At 33.9% G+C, this 21,431-nt stretch overlaps 2 pseudogenes; one reads left to right on the plus strand and one right to left on the minus strand.

Annotated features, from left to right (window-relative positions):
- The first annotated feature begins 648 nt into the window (after positions 1–648).
- Positions 649–1,368, plus strand: LOC146932716 (NDR1/HIN1-like protein 3 pseudogene; annotated as a pseudogene).
- A 1,523-nt stretch (positions 1,369–2,891) lies between these two features.
- On the minus strand, positions 2,892–3,962 carry LOC146932717 (vacuolar iron transporter homolog 4 pseudogene; annotated as a pseudogene).
- Positions 3,963–21,431: the final 17,469 nt, after the last annotated feature.

Consider the following 21,431-nt stretch of genomic DNA (forward strand, 5'->3'; position numbering starts at 1 on the left):
ATCACAATCAAAAAAACTTATGGTCCAATTTTTTTTTCAAATCAACTCAAAATAGTACAAATCGTGTAATTAGCCAAATAAAACACATTCAAAATATCCCTAAAAAATTGTACACTAGTGGAGTGTAGTTAGCCAAATAAAAAACATTCAAAATATCCCTAAAAAATTGTACACCAGTGGAGGAAGCAGTTATTGTATTAAGTAGTTTTTAGGTTTAAGTTTATGCTTAAATAGCTAAATAAATTAATTAATTATACACCAAAGATAAATAATTTACTTATCATATTGTATAAATTTACCCGCGTCCATACCCATTTAAATTTGCGGGTGATTACCCGGACCCAAGCTCAAACCCATGAAAACGGGGTTTTACCCTAGCCATTGCGAACATTTTTTAGGGTACCAATCAGACCTGGGTCTAATTGCCATCCTTAATTAATATGTGATTAAATAGAGACTATATTGTGTTTTTTTTTGAAGAAGAGACAATATTGTTAGTAAGTAGCTAGAATATAGTGAACTAATTGATAGCAAGCACTATTTTTTTTTTTAATAAAAGTATTTTTTTTTAATTTTCTTGAAATTGATAATAAACAGTTAAATATACTTGTTATCCATTAATATTTTTTATCTTCTCCATAGGAAATAATGGCAGATAATCAACTCCACAATGCTTACTACGGCCCTTCCATCCCCTCGCCGTCGAAATCTGACCGCCGACGCCACACCAACAATGGTTGCGGCTTCTGCAGTTGCTTCAGAGGATGTGGTGGTTGCATCTTCAGCTTCTTATGCAAAATCATTACCACAATCATTGTCATAGTAGCAATAATTGGTTTCCTCTTTTGGTTTATTGTGCGCCCCTACGTCCTCAAATTCAGCGTTAGTGAAGCATCACTTACACTATTCAATTTCACAAACAACAACACATTTAACTATGATCTTTCTGTCAACATATCGATCCAAAACCCTAATCGAAAAGTTGGTATCGATTATGAAGACATCGAAATGTTTGCATTTTATAAAGATCTTAAGTTTGTTTCTAAAACCTTAGGAAAATTCTTTCAACCCCATAAGAATACAAGTGTTTTGCGGGCTGCTTTTAAAGGTAAGCAAGGGATTCATTTGAGTTCAGGTCAAATGTCACAGTTCAATAAGGAGAAAAATGATGGCGTTTTTGGAATTGACTTGAAGGTTTTTCTAAATTTGAGGTGTACGCTGGGCTTGTTTAGGTCTAGGAATGTGAAACCTAAACTTCATTGCGATTTGAAGGTTCCGTTGACATCAAAGAATGGAACTTCTTCGTTGGGTAATGGATTTGAAGCCACAAATTGTGATTGGATTTACAAATGGAGGTTGTTCCATTAAATCTCATTTTCAAAATTTGTGTTTATTCATTGAAGTGATAATTTAGGAATTAAATTAATTGTTTATTTTTCTTTCATTGTACCATTGTTGTCACTCTCCTTAAGCATTTTATGTTAGGAAGAATTTATTGTTGTAAAAATTAGGAATAAATTATCTCTATAAAAGTAAGCATCATATAAATAAAAGTGTCAATTAAATATTAAAAAGAATAATCAAGGGAGATTTCAAGGAAACTTATCTGTTCTTGAAATTGCGGTGATTTGCAATCGACATAATCGAAGTAAACAAACACAAAACTATGGAAGGAGATAACCTGCCAAACAGTAATCCATTATATAACATGAGGCGTGACAAAGTCACTGTCCTTAAGGATTTATCCGCCTCATAAGCGCATATCCTCTCAGGATACAACATGTTCTTCCCTGATATGAATCACATCAGAGGCGACAGAACAGCTTGAATCTGATAAACACAGGAGGATGCAACCCAGAATTAAAATATTTGGGAGGAGAGTAAAACTATGTTTTTGAGAGAAGAGTTTTTATTGTTGCTACTCATCAAAGGCTAGTCAAAGAAAAGCTTAACGCCTGCTGCTTTTGTAAAGAGATTTTTTCCAAGCAAGTAATGGCTTTGTCATGCAAAAATAAAGCCTTAATAATAGCTATTAAATTGTGAATGTTGAGAAGAAAATGTAACTGCCTTTGACCCAGTAAACCGAGTAAATTTGCTTAAATAATAATAAGTTAATTTCATTAACTTTTGAAATAAAATAAAACCTTAAAATTACAACATTTATTTTGATATTAATATTAGTACTGTTGCTATTGAAAAAAAACGATATTTTCCTGATCTTATACTAGCTAGTTTGTTGAGTGTTACTCCAATGATATTATTGAGCTAAATTGTTTGTTGTTAGGTTCATGACTATATATCAAATTCAGCGTAGAATTTTCTTAACTATTTTTAACCATCTTAAGAAAATTGTTTAGTATGACTCATGCTCACTAATAAGCAATCAGACACTGAAGCATAGTGAAAGAGCCTTTCCTTTGGACAATTTGGAGGGTTGAAGCAAAATCCCCGTAGTACGGTTCAGTGGTAAACTTGTAGTCTCAACCTTGAGCATTAAATAATAAAAAAACACTACAACAACTTCTCAGTTATAGAAAAATATAAACACAATTGATTGAATTGCATGAACAATCATTGTGTTTATATATGTGTTTCATAATATGCTCTCTTTCTTTAGATCTGAGTTTACTATTCTAACAAAAATAAAGACTTATTTCAGTTTTCGTCATCTATTTTCACTTATGAAATTAGTCCCTATTATTTTAAAATTAAGTAGTTTTGGTTTATTTTTCATATTTTTCAACTCAGAATTGGTGATGTGAAATATTTTAAATGAGGTGTCATACAATCTAATGATGTAAAATTATCACCAGCTATGAAATTTACCGAAAATTCCTAAAAAACTTTAATTTAAATATGATATATCATCACTTTTAAGTTCAAAAATCCGATAGAGAAACCAAAACTGTGTTATCTTAAAATGGAGGAGACAGTTCGGTGAATGAGTAAAAATAGATGAACTAAAACTGTAAGTAAACAAAAGTAAATTTAAGCACTATTTTTGGGTAATCCATCCTTTTTCGAAGTTGGACAAAAAACGAAGGGATCAAACAAGTCGAGTTATTTAATTTGTAAGAGGACACATTACTAACCACATTCAAAGTGAACTATAGCCAACTAATTTGGTCAAGCCAAAAGTAATAGCCATAGCCATCCAACCTCCAACCACCACTCTAACACAAGACATTTTCACTGATGTTTTACCAAGTATTGCTCCAACTCCACCAAACACCAACAATGCAAAACTAGCCATACCAACAACAACAAACAACCTTATCTTATAGTCCCTTACCAATGCTGCTCCTAACAATGGAACAGTTGCACCAAATGAAAATGCAATTGCTGATGCAATAGCAGCTTGAAAAGGATTTGGTAGTAGCTTCTTTTCCTCTTCAACAAAAGTGCTGTTGATTTTGTTCTCTCTTTTCATTTGAGCTACCATTATGTCAAATTGAGTGTACACTGATACAAACTCTCCAATTCCCATACTACATGCTCCTGCAATTAGTCCTGCAAATCCAGCTAGAAGCATTGTTTTGATGTCTTCATGCATAGCTCCAACACCTAATATCAGTGATGTTATTGATACCAAACCATCATTTGCTCCTAACAAAGCAGCTCTTAGCCATTGTGCTCTCTGGGAATAGTCAATGTTGTTTTCTTCAGTTTCTTGAGTTTGGTTTTGCTTTGCTTCTATGTCATTAACTTCATTGTTGTTATTATGGTTACCAAGAGAAGCCATAAAGTACAAAAATCTTAAGATACCAAGATTAAAGGAAAACGAGGAAAGGGTTGCATGTAGAAAACACAGTCTCTTCATGGATTATTATATAGAAGTATGATCAAAGTTAGGTAATGTTGATGATGGTGTTGAGAGCATTATGAAGTTGGTCACCTCTTTAATAATACCTGAAAAATTCAACTCACAATGAATTAGCTTTTTTTGGCAAGTTTCCATAAACAACGTAAACGAATTAGCTTTTTTTGGCAAGTTTCCATAAACAACGTAATGAAGCACTTATAGCATAAGCGCTTATCAAAAAAGTACTTATATCAAGACATAAAATAAAGTCAAATTTTTTTTGAAAGCTATCCTAGACAACTTATGAAAATAATTTGAAAACAACTTATATACTTATAAATATATCATAAACTATTTTCATAAACTCTCCAAACAATTTCACAAATATTTATATCAGTAGATAAACTCAAATACGTCAATCTAGTCGGTAACAATTTCTCTAGTGTGGTTTACCCCGTTATCTAAGTATAGAATGGTGGCTGTTGCAATAAACTAGTTTGCTCTTTCTCATTTTTGGTGGTGAAAGTAGGTGCTGCATTGTAGCTAGTTTCTTAGTATGCTAAAACTCTCTGTTTGTTTAGTTAACATGAAATTAATCATAATCCTAGAGAAGTGAGATGCAAAGGAAATAGGATGAAAATAAATAAACTCTCCCTTGATTATAAAATAGAACCTCACAAAAAAACTAATAATAATTCCCTATAAAAAAGCTAATAATAAAAAGAGAGAATATAAATATAAATATGTCACTTGCATAGAGAGAATATTATCGACCGTTTCATTTTTAATGAGCCACTTGACAGATAATTATTCAAATAAAAAGTTTGTTTGACTTGGCTTGTGAGAACTATAAGAATCAAAATATAGTTCTCACCGATTTAGGCCCCAATTTCCAGCCACTTTGTTGACAGTGATAAATGACAATGCTTCTTAGTTCTTGCTCCTCCAATAAGAAAACCAAAGTTTACATCAATAATCAACTACTTAACCATTGTTTACAAAGGGTGGTTGTTTTTATTACTGTTTTTATTACTGTTTCACATTATAATAAGTAAATCTTATTCGGTTATTTCTCTTGCGCACATTAAAATCCTATTGCATAATTTTTTTATATTTATTTACTATTTTTGCATTATTATTTTCTTTTGTTGTTTATGCAAACTGTCATCTTCATTTTACTAATAGTTTAAAGGGTTAAATAAGTTCTTTTATGCCTATCCATATCTTAAATTTTGTTTTTAATCCTTCTAATTTTTTTAGCAAGTTTTAGTCCCTAAATGTTTTCCGTCACAATTTTGTCTTTGTTTTTAAGTCATCTCACCTATAAATTTCAAATTTTTTAACGAACTTTTTTAGAGATGTTTATAATATAATAACAATCCTTCCACAAAAATTTAGATTTTTTTTAACAAAATATGAATTAAATTTGAATTTTCAAGTGCCAAAAGCTTGAAAATTCATATTTAATTTATTTTTGTTAAAACAATTAAACTTTTGCAAGAAAGATTTCTATAATATACCACAGTTGTAAAAAATAATTCATAATTGTAAAGAATATACACGAGTTTACCTAAAAGCAAGAATCAAAAGTCGTGATAAAAAACATTTGAAGACAAAAACTTTCTGAAAAATATCAGAAGGACTAAAAATTAAATTTGAGATATTTATGAGGACGAAAAGTTATTTATATATAAGAATTGTTTAAAAGATATTTTTTATATATAAGTATTGTATCATCAATCATGTATGTGTTGAAGAGAGTGCTATAAGAACACTATTTTTTTCAACACGTTCTCTTATACTTATTCTCTTAATGGATGAAATAATTGTGAAGGTCGCACTTTTGAAATATATACTACATAAAGCAGTGCGATCCATATAAAATTAATCTAAAAAGATTAAATTAAAGAGAGTATCTAAAAGTGAGTGTTCTTGGTATTTCTCATGTGTTAAATTCTCACCCGAGTTTTTATTGGTCAAGTAGTCTAGTGACTAGAAAGTCACATTTCAAGTAAATAAGAGGGGCCGCGTGTTTTTAAGAGAACACCGAAAAAACCAAATTCAGCTCCTCCCTTTCTCCGGTATGGGGTTTGAACCCCAACTTTTGGATATACTCCATCCGTTTCAAATACATGTCGCAATTTTATAATGTGTACTATTCACATGATTTACTTTGACCATACTTTTTAACTAAGATATAAATATAAATATCAGCATGTATGATGTTGTTTGTTTGTCTCAATAGATATATTCATATCATTAAATTTTTATAATTTTTTACTTTAGACAATTAAAGATATTATCGGTCTAAATTGTGCATTGACATGTGTGAAGTGACGGACTGCGATATGTATTTTGAAACGGATGAAGTATTATACAACCTACCCGTCACTAAACTAAGCTACCTGTCGCTAAACTATGCTCACACAGCCACTGAATAAATAGTAACCGATCTAAATGACTAGACAGAAGAATAATCATCATATCATAATTTAACACCACTTCGAAGTTCATGACATCAATTCACCGGATGATCAAAAGTTCGGTGTCATTCCCCTAATTATATTGTTTTTTTTTTTAAATTATATATATATATATATATATATATATATATATATATATAAATCATGCTTTGCAGAATAATCATCATATCATAATTTAACACCACTTCGAAGTTCATGACATCAATTCACCGGATGATCAAAAGTTCGGTGTCATTCCCCTAATTATATTGTTTTTTTTAATTATATATATATATATATGGTCATGTTAACTTGTGCCCTTAAGGCACAAGATAAGAAACTTAATAAGAAGGCTAAGTGACGTAACACACAACAATTTACAGTGCAATTTTTTATTTTAAAATTAGAAGTTTAATAAGACGTAATGTAGGGGGATGGAGCCAATCAACAATTTACGGTGCAATTTTTTATTTTAAAATTTGAAATATGTAGTAGTTAGGAGTTTTTTTTTTTTTTTTTTAAAGATGTAGTTATGAGTTGTTTTATTTTTGCAATTTAGAAATATTTTGGATTTATTCCAAATAAAAAAAATGGGGATATCATTAATGATGTTATTCATTAAGAAATATTTCATTTTTTCTGTTGTCTAATTAAACTCTGTCACGTCTTTAATGAATAACAAGACAGTTCCTACGAATCCGGAGGCTCGGTTCTGTAGGTGAAAATAAGTCCGTAATAAAATAATTTTTTTTAAGAACAATGTTCTATTTAAATTTTTTAAAAGATAAATACAAGGTGTCATATATAAGTGGTACACCCAAAGGTGAAAATCACTACCGTACACATGAGCCTCAAACCACCCTCCCAAAAACACACCCACCTAACACTTAGCAGTACTATAGGACTATAATTTTTTTTCCGAGGACCATGCCTTGGGGAGACCCAGTTCCATTGAGCGGTTTGCACACTCTAAGGTCCGGCCCTGATGAATAATATCAATAAAAATGACCTTAAAATGGGATAAGAGTGATGGAAAATTCAGACAAATTATCATGAGGACAAAAAAAACGGTTTTTATGTACCAAAAAAAAAAGGTTTTTAAAATGGAGGCCAAAATTTCACTTTTTGTAAAATGTTAAGACAAAAAATGCATGTAAAATAAAAGAAATTATTGACATTAAAACAACTAACATTGCCGACATTACAATGGTTAGAGTGAAATTAGATTCAAATTCTTTAAACAATGTCTCATGTTTGAACATTATGAATGGAAAAAAAATATGGTTGAAGGAAGAGATCCCATTAAAGATAGCAAATCAAATTCCCAACCAGAGATTAATCATTGATAAAATTGGAGAGTTAGAAATAAAAATATATTGGTTAGGTGAATTGAATTCTACCTGCAGAGTATTCTAAATATGTATTTAGGAATTGTTATATCTTTGAATTTAGGAAAATTGGGGATAGAGCCAAGCGTCTTTAGATCCTTAATTTAACTAATATTAGGAAATTATGTATAATACACAATGTAGGGGTTCTCAAATATTTGCACTTAGTCTCCGCCGTAACCGTTTGAATAACGTAGTCTTGCATCAAAAGCCTATTCATTGGTAAGTTAGAATAAGATGGGGTCAAAAGATAGTAAAGATAAGGGAGTGGAAGAAGTAGAGAAATATGAGACACGAGACTTTGGACCCCTGATTCTAGTGGTAGAGTTTAACAAGGAGTAAGATAGGTCTCACAGTGAGATGAATTCTGCTCTTTACCCAAACGGTTCTGCTCATTTCCAAAATAATTGTCCAAATAGCCCCTGCGTGAGTTAACTTGCGCTGCGTGAGTTAAGTCACGCTGCGTGAGTTAACCCACGCGTGTTGTAAACCAACGTGACTTAACTCACGTTTTTCACTGCATTTTTTCCTTCTCTTCTTCTTCTCCCAATACGTCTTCTTCTTTTTCAGGGTTTTTATCTCAAAAACCATCTATCTCAACTAGTTTGTTCTTCTTTCTTTTGAATGAATGAATTAATGAATATTGGAATCCTAGAAACGTGGCCAACAAAGCAAACCCATTTCTAATTTCTTTATGTCATCGATTCTCTTCACTTCTTGTTGTTGAATTACGACTACCTTGGTATCATGCTGCAATTCCTTGCTGAAAAACTCTTGATCCTCAGAACTAACATAATATTTGAAGAAAAAATTGAAATTACGGAATCAGAAAATTGAAATTGAAACATACGAAACAAATCTGAGTTAGAAAGTTAATTTAAGAATGGAAACAACTACGATAGAGATGGGAATTAGAAGTGGGATGAGATGTTGGGCGGAAGCAGCTGGTGGTAAACATTAGAAAACTGCTCACGCTGCTTAAAGAAGAAAGAAGAAGAAAAGAAGGGAAATGGCAGTTAACTCACGTGAGTTCACTCATGTTGATTTTTTTGAAATTAACACTAGCGTGAGTTAACTCGCGTAGGGGCATTTTGGTCATTTACTTTAGGAATGAGCAAATCCATTTGGGTAAAGAGCAGAATTCCAGTGAGATGAGTGTGACACACTCTCTAGTAATGTTGCTCTCTCATACACTATTCCCGTGTTATTGATAAAAGTTCCCATACGAAACCAAATGCTACTACAAAAGCAACAAAGCAGTGGCATAGAAAGAAGGCGAGGAAGGAGAAGGATCATGACCAAGACAATTTACTGGAAGAGTTGGGCATGTGACAATTTCTGACGAGGATGGACCCGTGTGAAGGTGAATTGAAGAGGAGGAACAAGGGGGAGGAAGGAGTAGTAGCACAAATTGAGGGGGTGTTGGATGACCAACACGGCAACACCTCTTAAAACAACGAAAATTTTAAGTTGGAACTGCAAGGAGTTTGGAAACCCTCGATCAGTTAGGGCCTTGTTGAGGCTCATTCGTATTGAAAATCTCCACCCGATTTTTCTCATGAAATCTAGATTACAATCATATGAGATGGACTGCAAGACAACCTTAACACACAAATTGCAAATTTTAAAGTTCTTGGATGCTTGTCTCCATATGTTTTCCTTCATTGTGATGGAGTTTTGGTTTTAAGTGCGGCCATAGCTATCACCCAACCAAAAAACTTTGATGATGTCTTGAAATCTTCCGGTTGAGTATCAACATTACTAATTTCTTCAACATCTCCACATCCTCTCTATAAGCATACATCCCACGTTTGACTTCATAAGAAGCATTAAATTCAAGATTGTAATGTAGTTGAGAGTTGAGATGGTAGCCTGCAATTTCATCATACATCTCGTAGCTGACTTATTAGACAAACTCTAAACCTTAAACCCTAAACACGTTTCAAGCAAATCACAACATTTTTTTTCAAATTATCTTTTTTGAAAAAGTTTTTTTCAAATTATCTATACCCACGTCACGTCTTCAATTAGTTTCCCTTCCCCTGTCCTTGAAATCCGGCTTGATGGCCATTCATTAGATGTGAGTATTCTTAGCAATGTCCCCTTGTTGGCCATGAGACACCCCAAACTTAGATAATCATTTCCTTTGCTAACATGTTGTAATAAATAAAATAGAAAAGTCTTCAAATAAATATAGTGTACTATGGTGTCCTTTTTTCATAATGAACCGTTGTCCTTTTCTCAAGATCCTCTAAGATAAAATCAATACAACGTGCTGCATATGGTGTCCAATAAAACTTCTTCCTTAACATTGAACCAACAACTTTGTATAATTCATTGCATTGTCGATTGCAATCTGGCTGACATTTTCTTTCCCAACTTCTTCCACAATATGAACAATCATCTCACATTTGTTATCAATAATTTTCGATATGCGAGAAGCATCAATGGGCTTAAAAAAATAGCATCTAGGGAAGTTCAAAATTGTTCTCCTTCTTTTGTTAGTCCACCCACTCATGATAGTGCATCGTGGGGAATGCTCTTTCTTATGGAAATAGATAGCGAAGAAACGCTCGAATAAACTATGGCCGTAGATTAGCATAGTTAGCTGTCCATGAATTAAACATAATTTTCAAGGTGAATTGAATAAACTATATTGAGCATACTTTTACATGTGATTAACCATGTGTTGCAGATGCATAAAAAAGTAGGTGTCCATGAAACATTTTTGAATAAATATAATGTCTATCATTTTCCACAATTTTGGTAGAAAAAAGAGAAATTCAACGAGTTCGACTAGGAAAGTTTTACTCAAAATATTTATGACGTCCGATGACACCTAATTCTATTCAACCTCACAACTTGGACATTGTGTCTGTTTTGCAAAAACAAATATGATTGAAATTTTGAGTTACACATATCTATTTTCTCTTTTATCAAACTGACACGGACCATATCACGTCTCATATATTATAACAAGAAAAACCATAAACTCCTACTTCCACACACCACTCATCATTGTAGTTTCAATAACCTATAAACTAATATAAAAAAACAATTGTGTTTGGTACACGACAAGTAAATTTGTATTTGTATATTGAATAGTTCACAAATTAAAGTTTCCGAGAAAGCATAAATTAGGTCACCTTGAGGGATTTTTTAACTGAATTGTATAGTGCTATGTTGTGTTTCCTGGATGAAAGTGCGCAACCCGTGGCCTTCGTGTGGATACCACACTCCCTTCAATTTATTAATACTTACTTTGGTTGCCACTAGCATGTGGCGTGCACAATCCATCAAATATTATGTGCATACTCTTTCTCTCATTAGTTGACTCTATTATCAAATGCCAAATGCCTCGTGCTTATAATCGGAGGATTACACCAAAAAAAGAATCCCAAATGTCTCATGTTTGTATTCACTCGGATATACTCCCACCATATAAGTAAGATCAACTTCGGATTGAATTGGTTGGTGCAATCAAATTTTCATAATCATGTTTATGTTCCTCTTTCTAATATTCCAAATGCACACAGAAACTATATGTTGTTTTTGGATTTCCAAACTGTTGTATTTGGATTTCCAAATTCTATTATCTACCGAAGTTGTTACTAGGTTGAGTCACGACCAGGTCGCTCTCTTTAAGACGTTTCGTGGCACTACCCAAAATTGTGCAAGGTAGACTATCAACCACGCCGCCTCCAGGATAAAACAAGCCCATCTACAACTGTTCGATTAACTACTGCACTGTAGAAAATCGTTCGAGATTTACACCTTCGAATATGGTACTAAGACCACTCTTTAATACTGAAACCACTTTAATATGGTACCATTACCATTCTATTATGGTGCTAAGACCACTCAAATATGGTGTTTCCACCATTCTAACCTTTAAGTTCTCCAAACTATCAATATGGTACTATGACCACTCAAATATGGTGTTACCATCATTTCTCCTCAAAATAAAATTATTGAATAATTTTTATATACCGTTAAGATCATTCTTGATTCCGACGGGACATTATTATTTCAAATAGGGACTATGATCTTAAAAGTACTCTTTATTCCGAAGGGACATATATTACCGAAGGGACTATGAACTTAAGACCATTCTTAATTCCGAAGGGACATTAAACCGAAAAGGGACTATGGTCTTAAGAACACTCTTAATTCCGAAGGGACAGAAAGGAGTAGAAAAAGGAGAAAGACTTGTTAAACAAGTCGAAGGAGGGAGAAGAGATGAAAGATTCGTCAACACAAGTCAAAAAAGGGAGAAGAGAGAAAGAGTTCCCGACAACTCAATGAAACTCTTTGGTGTGTGGAATGCACTGTGTGAGCTCTCTATTTATAGAGAAAATTCACAACTAATAAGTGAGAAACTTTGGGAACAAGTAATATGAGAAACTTTGGGAATAAGTAACATATTACTTTGCGATTAAGTAATTCACATATTAGATCTAGTACAAAAATATTTTAATTGAGTACTAAAATATATTAAATTTAGTACAAAAATATATTATATTATGTACCAAAATATTTTAGCAAAACTTGGGGACTAAGAAAGCACTTTCTAATAATGATTAAATTAATTATTTAATTTATCATTTCCAAATAATAAAATATATATCAATATATATTTTTTCTCTAGTGCTTATGTACCCCCATTAATTAGAGGTACACCCCCACTATATAAACACTACTAATGTGTGTGTTCCATCCGATGTGGGACTTCCACTTTTTTCAATTCACACAACACTAGTTCTACCCAACATGGGAATTTGTGTTTAGTCTTTTTACTCAATTTCCACACATGTTCCAACAATCCCCCACTTGAATTTAAAAAATGGTTTCATAAATAACGTCAAAAACGTCTCCATAAGATTTGCTAGTAAGCAAAGGTGTCGCTTACGACTTGAACCTTTGCATAGCGAGTAAAATTCTGATTAACAAGAGTTGCTTACAGCATTGAACTCTATCTCAGACATAGAACCCACACACAAACCTTTTCATAAGGTGTATTCTAAAAGCCCGTGCGTTTATGGCCTTGCACGTGTATCCCGGTTTTAACGAACGCTCTAGGTATTCTGCCCCGAATTCCATAGGAACCGGCCCTTAGTTCCACATTCGTATAGGTGAGTCTATCAAGAGTACTCCTGTAGCTATGTACTCCACTCCAAATAGAGTATAGATCTCATTAAGAGTTTCTATTATCTCATCCTTCTATCGCTGCAGGAATCTGTTAGCCAATATATTTTACTAGCTGTAATAAATGTGGTCAAAGTATAGTTGACCTAGATTTAAAGAAGATTCGAACAGAGTGTTGTGTTGAAAGCAAATATGGGTTCGAAGATGCTAGAAGACTTCGATAAAGCAGTTTTCGAAGGTGGTTATCAACAGTTATTCTTTAAGTCAGTTTTTATTTTAAGTTTGTTTTCAAATAAGTAAAACTGTCGACTTGTGGCAGTTGTAGTTTGAATTTCAAAGAAGTGTAGTTATTTTTAGACTTAGTATAAATAGTAGTTTTTCATAGGAAAAACAGGTCACAATTCCGTCATACAAACTTATACTCAAAGTATCCGTATGGAAGCGAGAAACGAGTCACAAGTTGCAATGTATGAATCTGTGTACCAACCTTTGTTTAATCAATGCAATTTACCCTTTGTTCTTTAAGTGTTCTTGCACTTTACTTTATTAAGTTCGATTGAGTTCAAGTGGATTGAATTCGATTGTTTTTATCATATTTCTTATATTTTTGGCATCAAAAACGCAGAATTTCTAACAACAAGAACAAACACAATATGTCCTAAGATTTACTGGTTGATCTTGCAAGTTACCATTTGTAAACCAGCGGTTGTTTACGAAAATCCAACGTAAACAAATTGGCACGCCCAGTGGGACCGTTTGTGTTTTTGTTTATAGTTTTTGTTAGAGTTTCTTTTAATTCTGGTTTGTTTTGTTGTGTATGCAATTAAGAAACAAGAAATTGCTTCTTAATATGACACGCGCTAACAACCAAAAGAAAACAAATCCAACATCTTCAAATGAAGATGTGGATCAAGTGACGGTTGAAGATGATGTTTCATCCCCAGGGAATGTTAGAACATCCCAGGCTATTCCAACTAGTAATACAGTCGTTCAAACATCGTCTCAGGCCATGCCTTCGATGGCCACAGTAATTTCTCAAGCCATGCCTTCGATGGTTACCCAAACTTCACATGATTATCCAAATAATACTTCTATTCAAGGAGTTTGGGATCATAGATCAATGCCATATGGTATGCCATCATCATTGATGCAAGGCTTACAAACTAGTGGTAATATGTTTTCAGAGAATTTAAATGTTTCATTACCACCACTTTTTGGTCCTGGGGTATCTACAACATATAGAAGTCCCCAACAAAATTTAACCAACGCTTCTATGGCTGCCATTAGGCAAACTATGGAAGAAACTAATCATGATATGGTTAATATGATGACCCAACAAATTGGTACTGTCATAAATCCTTTAATTCGAGACACCAACACTAGTTATCAACGGTTGTCTGATCAAATGGAAAGAATTGCCAATTTCTTTGGCGCTCCACCAATCCAAAATAACCCATTGCCTCAAAATCGAAATGTGAGGGCAATTGAAATAATTGCTGATGAACCAGTGGTTCGAAATCATGAAAATATTGTCCAACCACAGGTAGTACAACCACAAATTCAGGCAGAACCTGAAAGGCAACCCATTTTGGTTAATAGAAACCAGGATGCCGATCAAGTGGTTTTACAAGCCCGTCGGAACAATTTCGATGGTCAGAATAATATAGCGGGTATTGTCGAGGCCTTGTTAGCCCAAAGTGGTTTTAATATGGGTTTACGTCGACCAAATTTTGTGTCTCCTTTGTCTGAGTATGTTTTAGATGCTGAATTGCCTAGAAATTGGAAAATTCCAAAGTTTACCAAATTTGCTGGAGAAACTGATGAGTCTACTGTCGAACACATTGCTAGGTTTCTCATGGAAGCAGGAAATATTGCAGAAAATGAAAATTTGAGAATGAAATATTTCCCAAGTTCTTTGACAAAAAATGCTTTTACTTGGTTTACAACTTTACCTCCTCATTCAATTTATAGTTGGAACCAATTAGAAAAAGCTTTTCATGAACAATTTTACATGGGTCAATCTAAGATTAGTTTGAAAGAATTGGCCAGTGTTCGACGTAAAAGTCATGAGTCAATCGATGATTATCTCAATAGGTTTCGTCTCCTTAAGGCTAGATGTTTTACTTCTGTTCCAGAATATGAATTAGTCGAAATGGCTGCTGGTGGCCTCGATTATTCTGTTCGAAAGAAATTAGATACCCAGTACTTAAGAGACATGGCCCAATTGGCAGACAGAGTTCGACAAGTTGAAAGACTTAAAGCTGAAAAAACTAGAACTCATAACAAATTTTCTAAAAAAGAAAAAATTGCCTATATAGAAACAGGAGATAGTGAACCCGAATTCGATTGGGGTTTAGATATCGTTGAAGACAATGATATAAACCTGGCAGAATTAAAAGATGGACCTCCATATGCTTGTAAATGTTGAGGCCATCCAATGGAAAAAATCCCGAAGATCCCAAGAGTGACAAATATCCTTCTAAAACTTATACCTTTGATATTACTAAAAGTGAAGAAATTTTTGATCTATTAGTTAATGATGGCATAATATTGGTGCCACCTAATATGAAGTTACCTCCTTTGGAACAAAGGAAGAAAAGAGGATTTTGTAAATTCCATGGTTTTTTAGGTCATAACCTATCTCGATGTACTCGTTTCAGGGATTCTGTACAAAAAGCTCTTGATGAAGGGAGGCTAAAATTCGGAGAAAAACCAAAACAACAAGTGGATGGAGATCCTATGAAAAAGGCAGAGTCCATGTTTGCTGATGTGTCTACCAATGTGGTAGAATCCATGTTTGCTGGTATTTCTATCAATATGGTGGAAATTTCAGATAATATTGATGTAGAAATGGTTACTGAGGACCATCGAATTGAAGAGCCAGTGGTTACTGAAGATCAATTGGCCAAGGAAATGGAGAAAGCATATCCAAAGGCTGAAGAAGATTTGGTTGATTTTTTAAACCGATGTAAAATATCTAACACCCATGCTATGCTTTGTCCTCGATGTAGTGCAGTGTTCGATAAAGAAGCTGCGAAATCAGTTGAAGGATATCAACCTCAAACAAAACGTAAAGGAGGGTGGTTCGAGAACCGTTCTAAGTTTGGCTTTAACAAAAGAGGTGTTCCTTACAAGATGAAAACTTCAGAGAAGTATCAAATGAAGAACCATAAGAAGACGTTCGTTCCTTCATCGAAGTCTCCTGTTGATACTTGGGTTTTCTCTGGAGGCAAGAAAACTGGTCATTCTGCGCCTCCAGCACCACCAACAAAATGGGTAAAAAGAGCTGTCAAAGTTCCAGACCAACCAGAGAGTTCTAATCCTAACAAGTATGCTTACAAAAATAACTATAAAGGTAAGAATCCTATGACTAGAACTCAATGGCGCCGTTTTCAACGCCAGAAAAAGGAAGGAGTTTTAAAAGATGTCACTAATGGTGACAAAAGTAAGGGAAAACAACCAATAGTTTTCGAAATGGTTAAAAAACCAGCTACTGAAAGAATTTTCCCTCCATTATCTTCTGCTTTAAACATCCCTAAAGGGGATGATGATATTCTAACTTCTACTTTTTCAGATTCTGAACCAAGTCTTGACATTATATGTGTGGTTTCTGTACTACCAATTGAATATGCACATGATGTATCTTCGAAGGCCAATCATGATGATGAATGTGATTTCACTGAGGAAATGGCTCGTCATAGACCTCTATGTTATTATGTTATGAATAATGGCTGCATCGAAGATCAACATGCAGTGTTCGAGAAACCTGATGATAGCATGAAGCTTCATTTAAAGCCTTTGTTTATTCAAGCTAAATTAAATGGTGTTGGAATTAACAAAGTGTTGGTAGATGGTGGTGCTACTGTTAATCTCTTACCACAATCTTTTCTAAGGAAACTTGGTATTTCTGAATGTGATTTGAAACCACATAATGTAGTGCTCACTAATTATGAGGGATCTACTGGACAATCTCTTGGTGCTATCGAACTAGAATTGGTAGTAGGAAGCATAACCAGAGCAACTGTGTTTTTGGTAGTTCCTTCTAAAGCCAATTTCAATGCATTATTAGGAAGGGAATGGATCCATGCTGTAGGTGCAGTTCCTTCTACAATGCATCAAAGGATTGTGATTTGGAGGAAAGATGGTTTGGTAGAGAATATTGAGGCTGATCAGAGTTATTATTTTAAAGCTGAAGTTGATAATCAAGATATCAACAAAAAGAACTTTGACAAACAGCTTCAATTTATTGCACCATTCATGGAAAATGATGCATCAAGTTCTATGACTAAAGAAGAAAAATTCTTTGTAAAACTTGCACCAGAATGGGGTTTTCGTTGGAAAACTGCATTCGACGATGACTTCGTAGTGGTGAACAACGAAGATTGCCATGAGAAGATACCTGTAAAGGAAAAAGATTTGCTGAAGACAATAAGTACTTCGTACAAGAGGGTCACTGATGACCAAGGATGTTCAGCAAATGGAATCTCACCAACTAGGTGGGATATCAATAAGTGATCAATGGTTGAGCCCAGCATATGGGAAAAGATTACGGCTTATGTAGCCGAGAAAAACTTCGATTTGGCTGAAACAGCCAAAGAAGAAGAGGTCTTCGATGCTTCAGTGGAAAATAATTCTGATGACCTCATTGATGATAAAAAATTAGATTGTATTTATGATGATGAACCTTTGGGTTTTGAAGAAGATCCAATGGGATCTACAATAAAAATGAAGGCCCAAGATCCTCTTGAAGAAGTGGATATAGGAGATGGTTCTGTAAAAAGACCAACATACATAAGTTCAAAGATTCCTAAGAGCTTCAAAGATCGAATTGTGGCGCTTTTGAAAAATTACAAGGATTGCTTTGCTTGGGATTATCATGAGATGCCTGGTTTGAGTAGAAAGGTAGTAGAGTTGCAATTGCCAATCAGGACAGACAAGAAACCAGTGAAGCAAATTCCAAGAAGGTTTGCACCAGAGATTCTACCAAAAATAAAAGAAGAAATCGAAAGACTCCTCAAATGTGGCTTCATCAGGCCTGCAAGGTATGTTGATTGGTTAGCTAATGTAGTTCCTGTTAAAAAGAAAAATGGTAGTATAAGAGTTTGTATTGATTTTAGAGATTTAAATCTCGCTACTCCCAAAGATGAATATCCTATGCCAGTAGCAGAAATGTTGGTAGATTCTGCAGCAGGTTTCGAATATTTGAGTATGCTTGATGGTTATTCAGGTTATAATCAAATATTTATTGCTGAAGAAGATGTTTCTAAAACAGCATTTCGATGCCCAGGGGCATTAGGATGTTATGAGTGGATAGTAATGCCATTTGGTCTTAAAAATGCTGGTGCTATATATCAAAGAGCAATGAATTCAATGTTTCATGATTTTATTGAAGATTTTATGCAAATTTACATTGATGATATTGTTGTGAAATCATCTTCTGAAAACAAACACTTAGAACATTTACGGTTATCATTCGAAAGGATGAGACAATATGGATTAAAAATGAATCCATTAAAATGTGCGTTTGGTGTTTGTGCAGGTGATTTTTTAGGATTTGTTGTCCATAAAAAGGGCATCGAAATCAATCAAAATAAGACTAAAGCTATAATGGAGGCTAAAGCACCCTCTACCAAAAAAGAGTTGCAGTCTTTATTAGGCAAAATAAATTTCCTCAGAAGATTTATCTCTAATCTCAGTGGCAGAGCGCAAGCATTCTCGTCATTACTTCGATTAAAGAAAGAGGAAACTTTTAGATGGGAGCCTGAACATCAAAAGGCATTTGAAGACATAAAGTCATATTTATCTAATCCTCCTATTCTTTCACCTTTGTTGAAAAACAAAAAGATGAAGTTATATATAGCATCATCTGAAAGAACTATAGGGAGTATGTTAGCACAGGAGGATGAAAATGGTATAGAAAGAGCCATTTATTATCTTAGTAGAGTTTTAAGTGATGTTGAAACAAGATATCATCCTAGTGAGAAACTATGTCTTTGTTTATATTTCTCATGTATGAAACTTAAACATTATATAAAGCCTTTTGATGTTTATGTTTATTCCCATTTCGATATTATTAAGCACATGTTATCTAAACCTATTCTGCATAGTAGAGTTGGTAAATGGGCTTTGGCACTCACAGAATATTCTTTAACTTATCAATCTTTGAAAACTGTGAAAGGCCAAATAGTGGCTGATTTTATTGCTGATCATTCCATTGAAGAACCTGTGACTGGGGGCATCGAAACATTTCCATGGACATTGTATTTCGATGGGTCTAGTCATAAAAATGGTTCTGGAATAGGTATAGTTATTGTTTCACCAACAAATGAAGTAACCAAATATAAATTTCGAATTAGTCAATATTGTTCGAATAATGAGGCAGAATATGAAGCCTTAATAAATGGTTTAGAGATTTTGCTCGGACTGGGGGCAAAATGTTTAATTATTAGAGGTGATTCTGAATTAGTAATAAAGCAAATAACAAAAGAGTATAAATGCCTCAAAGAAACTTTGATAATGTATTACACTATAGTTAATGCATTACTTAAACATTTTGTTCAAATTGAAGTTCAACATGTTCCTAGAGCAGAAAATCAAGAAGCTAATGATTTAGCTCAATTGGCTTCTGGGTACAAACTTTCGAAGGAACAAGAGCAAGAGGTTATTGAAATTAAAACAAAGCGTAATTCGATGGACATTGTGCCTAACAAATTGTTAAGACCAAAACTTGGGGGCATGGAAACATCTCAAGGATACCTTCAGAGTGCAAAATTTTCTGAAATTTTGGTCATTAACAATTTGGATGATGATGATTGGCGAAAACCCATAGTCAATTTTTTGGAAAATCCAGATGGCACAACTTGTAGAAAAGTCAAATATAGAGCCTTGAGTTATGTGATAATAGGCAATGAATTATTTAAAAAGACTCCAGAAGGAGTTTTACTTAAATGCCTTAGTGAAGCAGAAGCATATTTGGCTGTATCGAATACTCATAGTGGTGCTTGTGGTACACATCAAGCAGGCCATAAAATAAAATGGCTTTTGTTGCGACAAGGTGTTTATTGGCCAACCATGTTAAAAGATTGCATAAACTTTGCTAAAGGTTGTAAAGAATGTCAAGAACATGCTGGAATTCAAAAAGTACCAGCTAGTGAATTACATTCAATAGTAAAACCTTGGCCATTCAGAGGATGGGCTTTAGATGTAATTGGGGAAATTAAACCTAAGTCATCCAAAGGCTACAAATATATTTTGGTTGGAATAGATTATTTCACTAAATGGATAGAAGCTGTTCCACTAAAAGATGTTACTCAAGATGAAGTTATAAACTTCATTCAAAAATTTATTGTTTATAGATTTGGCATACCAGAAACTATTACTACAGATCAAGGATCTGTATTCACTGGTCGAAAGATGGTAAAATTTGCTGAAGAAATGGGATATAAATTGTTGACTTCAACACCATATTATGCTCAGGCAAATGGTCAGGTAGAAGCAGCAAATAAGAATTTGATTACTATAATCAAAAGAAAAGCTAGCCAAAAGAAAAAACCCAAAGAATGGCATGAGTTTCTTTATGAAGCTTTATGGGCAGTTCGAATTTCTCCTAAAGAATCTATAAATACTACTCCTTTTCGATTAACATATGGCCATGATGCTGTATTGCCAACAGAAATCTTACTTCAATCTACTCGAATTCAAAGACAAATCGAAATTCCAACAAATCAATATTTGGATATGATGTTGGATGAATTAGTAGATATTGATGAAGAAAGATTGATGGCTTTAGAAGTGCTTACAAAGCAAAAAGAAAGAATAGCAAAAGCCTATAACAAAAGAGTTAAATCGAAATTATTCCTGCAAGGAGACTTAGTTTGGAAAGTCATTTTGCCTATGGATAAAAAGGATCGATGTTTAGGAAAATGGTCTCCTAGTTGGGAAGGACCATGGAAAATTCTAAGAGTTTTTTTCGAATAATGCGTATGAGATCGAGGAACTACAAGAAGATCAGAGAATTCTACGCATAAACGGTAAATATTTGAAAAAATATAAACCGATGTTACAAGAAATTAAAATCACACAAGAGTAATTTGATTCGAAATAAAACTTGGCATTAATTTAAAAATGCCAACTGATGGGCAGGTTACATCGAAATGCTTAAAACGGAAAAACCATTACAAAAGAAAACACAAAGTACTTAAAGACAAAAAGCATTTAGAAATGGTTTTCACCATTCAGTTACAATCCCAAAGCGATCGAGAAACCAGCGAATTTCTGTATCGAGACGACACCTGAAGCAAGCATTGACCAGGTAGTAGTCATGATCTGGCCCAGGTAGAAGTGAATACCAGCCTCCAATTCTCCCATCTCCTGCACAGTTGTGGTAGTTGTTGCAAAAACGACGCCTAGTAAGCCAAATAGGCATGGGCCTATTCCACCAAGGACAGCGAAATCGATAACTCGAAGTTCCTCCCAAAATGTCGCTTCGAAATTCTGCCAATCGATGTGTCCATGCAAGATCTTTGAAGTCTTCGAGGATGTTTTCTGGCATAGGCATGGAGAGCGCATTGATGAGAAGAAGGTAGTACCTTGCACTCAGAGAGCCAGTGGCATTGATAGCAGTAGTAAGGAGGC

Source organism: Medicago sativa, chromosome 4, assembly GCF_051527215.1.
Source record: "Medicago sativa cultivar Bolivia chromosome 4, Bolivia_mono, whole genome shotgun sequence".
Lineage (NCBI taxonomy): Eukaryota > Viridiplantae > Streptophyta > Magnoliopsida > Fabales > Fabaceae > Medicago > Medicago sativa.